Source organism: Lissotriton helveticus, chromosome 3_1 (genome assembly GCF_964261635.1).
Source record: "Lissotriton helveticus chromosome 3_1, aLisHel1.1, whole genome shotgun sequence".
NCBI lineage: Eukaryota > Metazoa > Chordata > Amphibia > Caudata > Salamandridae > Lissotriton > Lissotriton helveticus.
This window is the reverse complement of record NC_136061.1, coordinates 1,164,543,244-1,164,555,146: the sequence shown is the minus strand read 5'-3', so window position 1 is coordinate 1,164,555,146 and position 11,903 is coordinate 1,164,543,244. Positions and strand designations below refer to the sequence as shown.

General features: G+C 40.9%; 1 pseudogene; it reads left to right on the top strand.

The window, feature by feature from the left end:
* The first annotated feature begins 3,632 nt into the window (after positions 1–3,632).
* LOC144824220 (NXPE family member 2-like) overlaps positions 3,633–11,903 on the top strand; it is an 81,840-nt pseudogene continuing 73,569 nt past the window's right edge.

Sequence of the window (11,903 nt, the reverse complement as noted above, 5' to 3'; positions counted from 1 at the left end):
ATTCACTGTATATATAATGGGCAAAATATTCATTTCCGGTAGTTGTTCAACTGCAGCGGTGATCTTAATACCCAGATACATAGCACTTTGAACAGTTGGGACATCAGATATTCCCATAGCAGATGACTGAATAACCTGGGTTTTTTGGACATTAAGTTTATAACCTACATAGATCATATGAAACCCTGGTTGAGAGAATTCTTGAATATTAATAGGGGCTCTGCTTCTACTAACATCGTCTGGGACTCACTTAAGGCCGCAGTTCGTGGCGAGACCAAAAGCTTTTCCTTTTTTCGCCAGAAGCAAATTCAAGATCAAATAAGTGGGCGGATGGAGGAACTGCGATGTACAGAGGTTCAGTTGACCAATATGATTAGAGAGGGTAGTGACATACTCCCCAGTCAGTCGCGTGCTGCCCGAATAAAGGCTTCGTTGCTGGAGTTCTTTGGCCAGGATCTTGCTTCCAAGTATCTGCAATATCGCTTGATGATGTTCGAGTACGGTGAAAGGTCGGGCAGGGTCCTCGCCAGGAGACTCCAGCAGCGTGGCCTGGCTAACCGTATTGGCAGTATTCGGGATTCTCAGGGGACTGTCCAGGATACTCCGGAAGGAGTGGTCTTAGTCTTTTCAGATTTTTATCAGTCTTTATATACTGAGGAGGTAAGTGATCAAGTAATTGACCTTGGGTTTAGTGCCTACATAGAGGGGCTTACTACTTCGAAAATTTCGGATTACGATAACGAGGCTCTCTCTGCTCCTATTACATGTGAAGAGCTAGATTTAGCGCTAAATTCTTTGGCTAGTGGGAAAGCAGCTGGCCCTGATTCTATTCCTCTGGAATTCTATACCACATTCCGGGCTGAGATTACGCAGGACCTCTTATTGATTCTTAGAGAAGCCCAGCTTTTTAGGATCCCAGACTCTTGGCGCTCAACAACTATTGTCTTGTTAAAAAAAAAGGGAAAGCCCGATTTCGATCCAGCTTCTTTCCGCCCAATTTCATTAATTAATACCGATTCTAAAATCTTCTCTAAAATCTTGGCTTCTAGATTAGCATTGGTAGTTTCCTCGTTGGTCTCTATTCACCAACATGGGTTCATCGCTGGTAGGGACACTGCGGACCACGTTCGACGGGTCATAGCTCTTTTTGATTGGGCCCAAGTCACACGGTCCCCGCTTGGAGCAATCTTCCTAGACGCTGAGAAAGCGTTTGACAGGGTTGCTTGGGCTTTTTTGTGGAAGGTTTTACATTGGAAGGGCTTTTCTCCAAATCTCATTCAAGCCTTACAGTCATTGTATATCGCCCCCCAAGCAACCCTGTCAATCTCAGGGGGTGTCTCAAAATCTATTGACATTGGCGGGGGTACAAGGCAGGGGTGTCCCTGCTCGCCCCTTCTATTTGCCCTATATATCGGCCCCTTTATTAGTAAGCTAGAGCTCTCCCGGAACATTGAGTCGGTTAAGAACAATGCGGTTGACTTCAAAGCGTTGGCATACGCTGACGATATTGTAGTTCTTACTAGTAATGTATCACCTTCGTTTGCAGCAATTAAGACTCTGGCGGTAGCCTTTGGCCATCTCTCTGGTGATAATGGAATTAAATACTAATCTAAAAAAATGGCACAATGAGAATTTTATCAATGATGATGAGCTGCGTTTTCTGACAAAAGATTTCCCAGTTATCCCGACGATATGCTTCTTTCACAAGATGCTCCACCACCCACCAGGAAGGCGTGTGACTCTCTATACAAGAACCTCTCTGAGTATGTAGACCAATTTTTGGCGCCAATTGCGCAGAGCATGAGCTCTTATACCAGATATACGGGCGACTTTTTAAGGATACTCACAGGCATCACGTGGAACAGTCAACTCCTGTTGAAAACAATAGATGTGGTATCGCTATACACGTCTATCCGACATGAAATAGGCATAAATGCAAGCAGATATTTTCTACGACAAAGAAAAATATCAGAGATGAAACATACCGAAATGCTACTCACCATGATCGAACTGTGTCTCACCAACAATATCTTTTACTTCAATAAAGAACTTTTCAAACAACACTGTAGTACTGCCATTGGCATTTCTTTCTCTCCAAACTATGCCAAGATTACAATGGGGTGCTGGGAGAAATTGGTGGCATGGGATGTGAAGAATCAAGAAGACCTAGACAAAATAATACTATGGGTCTGTTTCATAGACGACTTATTTCTAATATGGAACGGGACAGAACAAGATTTTCAAAGATATTTTCAAAAACTGAATAGCAACCAAATTGGTCTGTCTTTTACATGCAATACAAACAGAATGCAGATTGCCTTTCTTGACACCCTAATATATATATAGGATGACAAGATACACTCTACAGAAAAGAAACAGCTACCAACAGCATATTACATGGGACAAGCTTCCACCCAAAATCATTAATTGACAATATACCATGTGGAGAATCCATGTGAATGAAGCAGAACTGTTCCAAACCAGAGGATGCTGAAGAAAAAATCTAAGAAACCATGGAAAGATTAAAAGTAAGAGGATACAAAGAATCAACACTGAAAAAAGCAAGAGAAAATTTGATCAAACATCGAAAGAGGACACATTGATACCAAAGAAAAAAACAGAATAATGTGAAGAACAACAAGTGCCACGCTTCATAACTACATATAGTAAAGAAAGTGGAAAGATCATGGGAAAGATTAAAAAATACTGGCATTTATTAAAAAAAGATCCTGAGATAGGACAACTTATTGGACCAAAACCAACTGTGACCTACAGAAAAAAAAATCTCTAAAGGACATGCTAGTAAAAAGCCATTTCAAACAGCGATTAGACACAAACTGGCTAATGGAACAATAAAATGGCTTTACAAAATGCAATTCAGGGAAGGCATGTTAGATTGGCAAAAAACAAAAAATCATTGTGGAACCTAACGGAAACACGATTATCCTAAACCAAAAAAATCACGTGCACCTCACAATATGTGATATAAATCTTTGAATGCAATTGTGGCAGCAAAATCGGCAGCACGATCTGCACCTTGCGGAAGCGCATTCTGGAGCACATCAGAGCAGTCAAAAACAAAGATCTTTCATATGCTACTGCCAAACATATGATATTATGCCAAAAAGGAGACTGGAGAGCAATGTGCTATTATGGCATCAAGGCAAACACATTTGGAATGAACATTAAATAAAATACTAAGAACTTTACAGTAACTATCTCCAAAATGCCAAGACACCACTGTTCAGTAAAAGACTACAGGATACTACATCCAGTCAAAAAACTCAGTATAATAAGTGTCTTAAAAAGTAAAGTAAATGCCGAGTACTAAACTCGGACACTCAATTCATTTTGCCAATAATATCATAAAAATGAATGATGTGTATTGGATTGATGAAATTATAATGTCGCAGAATACTATATCTTGAGGTAATAGAAGTATGCTTCTATGGACAAAATTTCCTAAAAACTGAATTTTATGCCATGTGAAGAATCTTTAGAAAAAAAGTTCCAGATCGCTTCCAAGGTAGACATCAGGCTAACCATTGGCTAATTTCTGCATTGTCATTGACAAATCATGTTTCTGAAATTGACCACTAACATTGCTCGCTTTACTTTGCAGGTAATTGAACATGGCTTCGGCTACGAGAAATACATTACACGGGTTGCTGGCGATCACTATTGTATTTATGCTGGGTTTTTTCTGGCACCGGAATGTAAAAGAGGTATGGAACCTTTATGCATTTAGGAAAGTACCATGTTCGTGGGTACTTGAATATTGCTCTATTGTCCTCTGTGTTTCAATGGGCACTGGCAGGGTCGGACTAGCATTTAGTGCAATCAAGTGAGCTGATTTGACAGATCAGCGTGTGTGCCGGTTTTTACTATTGATGTCACTGATATTACCATTTATTTTAGGTGTCTGCTTCACTAATGGGCGGTCACTATTATTTTGGTGCCCAGGCCTATTTTTTTGCCCCAGTTTGACTCTGGATACTAGTGCACCAGACCTTCACAATACAATTACATTTTTATATTATTATGATTTGGAGCTTCGAAGAGTTCCACATAAAAACACATATCCAATTAATCAAATCAATCAAGACTTAAAAAACAAGCTAATAAAATTACAAAGCATCAAAAAAGCAGTTTTCATAAAATGATACAGAATTCTTAATTGCGTGTTATTTGCAGAGAGGTGCGATATGAGCATGAGATCAATATTAGAGTCTTTTCAAATACAAAGCGAGCAAGGGCTGGACAAGGCAAGTTTTACCATTAGATCATTCGACGACTTTGACTGTGTATTTGCGAGGATGCTAAAAATAATATATTTGTAATAATACAATTGATTCAACACGCATTAAGGATTGAAGTACAAAGGGATTACAAGATTCTAAGGTTCACTGTTCAGTTCGCAGTAACTAGCAGCATAAAGGGTAGCAAAAAAATGCAAGTGCTCGAACATAATAACAGATACCAAAATCTGATAGTCTTGGCTGATAGTCAATTGTACATGACAGTTATCGTAGCAGCATGCAAGGAGATAAAAGTGCAAGCGCACAACTATAGTACCAATTTCAAAAAAACATTTAAAATGTGACCATAACGTAATAAATTTAAAACATATCATACCAATAACTCTTTAACAGTTACAACCTCCTAATAAAAACAACCCAAAAATACTACTTATAAAAATTAATTACATTTTTCTCTGAAGGGACCCTATGCCTCCTACTGCGGCTAAGGGGGCTACCTGTTCCTTCTCTAAAATATATTTTAAAATTGTTTATATTTTTTAAAAAACAGACTGCTACAGAGGGGAGTGGGGGGGGGATAAAACAATTTCGGGCCTGCTCAGCTGTGGCAATATTATACTTTAGGAAAAAAGATCTTAGTTATCTATGTTGTGAAGGTAGTAGCAGGGGACAGACAAATAGGATGTGATTTAAGTCCTGCACACAGGTACCACATAGGTGACAGTCTTTCCTGCCTAGGGAGACCCTCCCAAGCTCCTGTTAAAATTGTTAAGGGGAGTAAATTCAGCCAAAGCAACAAGATTGTTCTGTGTACTCAATGAGGGAGATTCCAGATCAAATAGGGTTGTGGCTTATTATAAAAACTACTCCTCACTATAAAGTCATTATAGGAATGCTCAGCGCACAGTGCCTTATCTCTTTTACGAGATACGTCGTAAATAGTTTATAAATTCTAGTTCTCAAAACTTGTTTAGGAAGAACGCCCATACAGTTATTCTCAAAATCAAACAAATTTGCTGCTTTCTGATTATTCCTAAAGACAACACTTTTTCCCTTCAGGATATAAAAAAATTCCTCACGCATTGCTACCCGTAAAGGATTCTCAACACTGTTCAATAGTGCATTGCTCCATCTTAAGGCCGCAGCCATAGAGAACACATAAGTGGAAAGTGGCCCGAATGTGAGCCGATTCGCTGCTATGGGTGCTGCGTGATTCAGATTAAACATTTAGTGCAAAATACTCCCCTCTACATTCTCAAAATTATCCCACTGCTGTTCGTCTAATGTTTTGCAGGCATAACTCAACGATGGGGGAATTTTATTTTTTATAAACTGATAAAAATGTGCAAAGTGTCTTTTCCCGCAATGCTTATAAAGTCTACTAATTGCGGAAGCCTGAGAGATTGCCTTACCTCCACATTGGTCAATGTGTTCACTACTGGAGCACTTACCTGTGAAAATTCTGCCAAGGTATAGGTAAAACTTCACACAGCATTTCCCAAGAACCAGTGCTTATTTTGCCTGACTCAGTATCCCCGATAACTAATGACCATCATTTTACTTTTTGTAATATTTATTTTTAAGATGTAATCATCTGAATAACTTGCTAACTCGATAAGTCGCCTTTGGAGTCCAATTGGAGTTAGGGCTAACAAAATGGCGTCGTCCGCATGTAGCAGGCAGCTCAACTTCATAGTTCCTAGTTTTGGAGGGTTCCCTTTGCAAAGGCCTACAGGGTCTTCACAATACCTCTGTAGAGTGATGAAATTATATACTTCTGAGAAGCATGGTTGGCATAACAAAATAAACACTACATGAGAGTATCCCATAACACACCAATCATACACCACCTCTTGAACCATTGCTATTGGTTGTTTTTCAGTCTTTATTTGAAGCTTGCCACAGTTAATGGGCGATAAAAATTGTTCTGGTTAGATAACTGAAGTCTCTCTCTCCCTCTCTCTCGCCCTCTCTCTCGTTAAAAATATAATAGTCTTATATAGTAAGGCTGCCAACTCACCACTTTTTCATCCATTTCAGTTTTCCAACCTTAGTGAAAAGCTTCACTTTTGCCGAAGTCATGTTGAAGAAACCACCCATGCGGCTGGCCAAAAGCCACCTTCTGAACTTCAGTTAAAAATCAATTAAATCTTCCAGAAAATTGAGCAGTCCCTACCCAACGCCACAGTCGGCAGCAATTGGAAAACTTCTACCAGTGGCAGAAACAGCAAAGGCACCATAGTTAACCGCAAAGACCAGTATTGCGTAGGCAAGGTTCTGACGGTTCAGTTTGACATGTTCCGCCACTTGGGAAACAGGAAGACCTATGGAGGAGACTTCCTCAGGCCAAGAATATTTTCACCTGAACTCAATGCTGGCGCCAGTGGAAGAATTGAAGATTTTCACAATGGTACCTACCATATCCATTTTACCCTATTCTGGGAAGGCAATGTAAAGGTTTCCACTCACCTGTTTCATCCCAGTGAGGGTGTTGCTGCTCTGTGGCGGTCGAGGCATTCAAGTCTAGGGGTCCTTGCCTACCAGGGTTGTTTTCAAAATGTAAATACGAATACTGAAGCCATCACTGAATGTGGATTTAAGCTCAAGACTGACAGTGAGGTGTGTGAGTACATCGATGAACGAGACGAAGAGGCCTTCTACTGCATCAAACCTCCAAACCTGCCCTGTGGCTCCTTGAATGACATGAGGTCGGTAGACTTACACAGCTCTTACCACACTGCTGAGGAGCGGCACCTTTTTGAAAGGTAACCATTCTGAGCTCTGTTAAACAATACTTCTAGTGTTAGGATAATTGTCACTTTTGTTATTTTGACACCACTTAAATATTAGCATAGATGGTTAGACATAGACTAGTAAAAGGACCGATTTTGTAATTGTCATTGCATTTATATATCGCTTACTACCTCTGATGAGGCATTGTAGCTCTTTTTGGCGAGTAGCATAGTACTCCGGAACCCAAAAAGGATTAGTGGTGAAATTGTTTAGGGAAATAGAAATTAATTTGAATGGTGGATATGCCAGTCTGTTAGTTGGATTGAAAAGGATAGTGGAAGAATAGAAGGTGGGAAGGGTCTAGAAAGTGTTTATTTGGAGATCATAGCAGCAGGAGGAGGTTTGGGATGAGTAAAGGAGAGATGGAGGGTAGAGAGTCTCTAGAAGTGGATTAGGGAGAATGATGAGGTATTGGATGATTCTATGAGGGATACATGAGAGAAGAGTTTAGAATGGCTTATTTTGGAGATCTGAATAGTAAAAGAGGATCAAGATGATGAAAGGAGCAGTAGGGGAGGGAAGAGCCTAGAAAGGGCTATTTTGGGGATCATAATAGTAGAAAGGGGTTTGAAACGAGTCAAAGTGGAGGTAGAGGATGAATTAAAAGAGGCATAGGGTGAGATACAGGTTAGTGCATTAGAGATGCTGAATAGGAGTAGAGTGATAAATACAAAGATACATAAGTACATGAAAGGTGTAAATGTATAAGGAAGGTAACATATCTAGATTTAAGTTGTATTTAATATGATTAGACTGTCAAGTGTTGCTGTACTTTAAGCTAATTTATTTGTTTTTATAATTGTTTTTTCCCTTTAAATAATTCAATAGTGTAGGCGACCTATATACAAGTTAAACATAGAATAATATAACCAATAGGTAATGTGTACATTTGTTAAGCAGACCTAATGAATATCTATATATTCATAAACATGTTTATTATACACATTTATATAAAGGAATGCACATATCTAGATACATACATAGAATCCAAATAAATGTTTATATTCACAGGGACCTGCTCTGAATTTATGTTTGAGTATGGTAGTTGTGTGGGGAAGAGCCAACTCCTGAGTAGTCTTCTGAAGATTAGATAGTTATCCGTAGATCTTATGTTTGGGGGTAAAGAGTTCCATAGTTTGGCTGCTTGAACAGAGAAGGATGTGCCACTTATGTTTTTTTTCTTGCAAGGTGGGATTTTTAGGCAAGGTGCCAATCTAGTGCAGAGGTTGCTTCGTTGAATGTATTTGGTGATTTTATTCCTGATGCAGAGCAGCCCTGGTTCATGTATCGCTTTGTGGGGATACAAATCAGCTTGAATGTGGATCTTCTGGCAACGGGTAACCAATGTAGAGTCTTCAAAACAGGGGAGATTAGGGCATGTTGCTTTACATATAGGAGTAGTCTGGCAGCAGAGTTCTGAATCAGTTGTAGTCTTTTCATAGTTGTTAAAGATGATTTGTGGTAGAGGCTACGGGTGTAATCGAGTTTAGACATTACAAAAGAAATAGTAATCAGGACCTTGTACATGATTTGGTAATATTGTGTGAGTTCCATGGATGAGAACTGGCATAGTGTATCTGCTCCAACATTCCAATGCTTGTGTTTTTTTTCTCCCTTTTTAATTTAGACCATTCTAAAATTACCAAGTGAAGTTTTCCAGTAGTCTTGTATAGCCCCACTGTCCCAGTCTATATTTGTCATTAAAGGCCACATCCTTGTAACTGGGTCTAACTTGCAGGTCGTGCCTATTACTCAGGTAGAGCACATTAAAGAGAAATTGTCTTTATTGCTAAACAATGTGCTTTCCTTCCATGTTTTCCATTAAATCACATAGGCATGAAAGACATATATCTTTTCAATACTTGTTTTGTGAACAAAGTCCATCCTGTTAATTACTACATAAAGTTATAAAGTAAGAGAATATTTGGGTTTGTTCCAAGTTAGGTGCGATTAGTTACTTCTTCACACACTAAGCACACTTTTTTTTAACATTTCTTTATTGGGTTTTATGAACATCTTTATACAAAATCTACAATCTGAACATTTAGAAGTTTACAGTAGCAATCATTGCCACGAATAACAGAAAAGCGATATCTGAGGTACAATGACAGGTCCATAACTCATCACAGTAAAACCTAAATAAAAATAATCCACAGGGAAAAAAAGACATATGAGTAAACAAATCAAACTGTACATTAAGATGTAGCCAAGTTCATAGTTAACTGACTGAGAGAATCGCCAGAAAAGAGAGTAGAAAATGAAATAGGAGGAAGAAATTAACGAAGTTGTATACTGAAAAAAGAAAGAAGAAAACATCAAGAAACAACTTATCTGGGAAATGAAGAGCTAGTGGACACCCTTGGGATAGCACAAACCGCTGTTAGTCGGCCACAAGTGTGTGTATCTAACGGTTCAATCAGTCTCAACATTCAGAGTTAAGAATACTTATATATACCATGGCAATAACTCAATTACATCCTATACATTTGTCTGGATTAAATAGTCGACTTTTATGTATTGGTTGCCACCGATGCAGTGGCGTCACTAGGGTTGGTGTCACCCGGTGCGGGTAACTCATGGTGTCACCCCCTCACGACTTACCGCATGGACCGCCGCAATATATGGTAGACACTTGAGCACAAGAACAAACGTTACGTTCGTAGGCAATGGTGGCACTTGTGCCAGTATCAAAGCAAACAAAATGGCATTACCGCGCAGTCCCCGGCAACACTCACTAGAAAGATCTGCCAAGGTTCCCTTTTTGTCAACTGGAGAGCATCGTTATATTCCCACCCAGCCAGGTAGATTTGTCCACACACGCCCACTGTGTTAATCTGAAGAGGTTCAAGTGCACAAAATCTGATAGTCTTTCTGTAGAGCATCACCCCCATTGGGCCTGCATTCCTATTGTGCTAGAAGGAGTATGGGTTACACCTTTTGTGAAACAAAACGCCCACTGTACACATCCAGACAGAACACAGTCTGTCTAAATAACCACCCCCGCTCCTGGTGTTTGGTATTAACAGACTCTGACCGGCTGGCAGGGTACAGCAGAGGCCACATCACATGAGGTGTGGTGGGGGGGGGCCCGGGCTCAGGCCTATCGTGACGGTCACTGCCCAACTGGAAGGAAGAAAGGCAAGCTTTAAGGCCCAGCTATGTTACCATGTATTTGTTCTACAGCAATATCCTCTGTGCACAAGCTCTTTCCAGGGCTAAAGGGCAAGGGCATCTTATTGGTCTGAGCCTCAAAACACTAGGTTAGCATCAGAGAAGCGGGCTGTGTTTTCGTTTGTGCCAGTAAAAAAAACTGAAAGCATGTACTGAATCAGGCCACTGCACTGCCACATTTTTAACTTAGTTCATGCAGTATTCATATATAAATAAATAAATTATATTATTTCTCTCACCGTTCCAAATTTGAAGGGGAGACGAGACCACGACGGCGCTCGCGAATCGCGATATCATCAAAAGATAGTGCCGGTGGTCTCTATTGTCATCGGTATTAATTCTTTAGTCTCGCGACGTCGGACGCACCGAGCACACACTCTCCCTGGCGGGCGCCTGACCGCAGTGACGCGTTAGTGCAGCAGGTGCGCACTGCGCACAGCTCGCGGGGGCTGTCCCAGGGCCGTCATTGGTAGCGCTAAGATTGACGGCCCTGGGACCCAAACTGCTGGGTAGTACTAGTAGAAAGGATTTGAGTAGCCGGCGTGCTGCATCGCAAATTCGTGAAAGTAACGAACGGGTGGAACAACGATTTCTAGAGGCTACTCATGCTTGCTAGATAATCAAACCGCAAACTTCAACTACCTAGGGCTTCAAATGTCATTCAGAGACATGTCATAAAGCTTTTTTCAAAGCCATCGATTCTTGAACTATTTTCACAGTTTACAATAAATGTTTTTCACAACAATCACACAGATCGGCTTGCTCCTTAGCTGATGTGCTATTATACAAATATGGCCTCAGCTAGCCTAGGCGCACAAAAATGAACCTGCCTGCCTGGTATCGGAAATAAATGCGCCACGAGCAGTGTTTGGTAACTCCAAGGTAAAGTACTGCATCGTTCATTAAAATGTCAACTTTGACGATGTGCAGCAGTCTCTCCACTCAATTCAATTCTGCCAGCCAGCTTGTCCAGTGGGTCCGGCGCGCGCATCCGCATCGCACCACCAGACACCAGTGACGATCGTCATCACAACATGATCTGGTCTGGTGAGGTGCGGTGCGTGCGTGGCCTGGCCAGCCTAACTAACTACTAGATTGGTGTCACCCCCAGATCGGTGACACCCGGTGCGGTCCGCACCCCCCGCCCCCCCGGTGACGCCGCTGCACCGATGCCGCTTTTAGCAGGTCCATCGTAAAATTGGTATGCACCATTGGTGTAGTCAGTCAATGATACATTTAATTCACCATCCTACAAGTCACACACCAACATTTATTTTTGATTCATAATTGTGGGTACGCTACAATTCCAACATAATACTGCGTGGCTAATACAAATATTCTCATCATTGAGTTACAAGATGTTTTTAACAGTTAAATACCAAATTCATCTGGCAAGAAGGCTTCTTGTGTGGAGACATCAATCACTAAATAATAGGAGACATTACTCACCCGGACATGTACCATATAACGCTACTTTGTAAGCCCTGAGGAAGAGCTTTGTTCTTGAAACATCAGGGTTGTATTGGTAAGGCGGGCACTGGGGTAATGGCCACGGGGCCAGTATCCATGTTCCAGCTGTGGGCTGCTTTTTTGGGCAGCCTGGGAGGTCAATTTGGGCAGTGTCTGTGTTGTTCGAATGCCGCCAGCAGCCCAGTAGGTGCCTGAGTGGCCTTTCTGGCG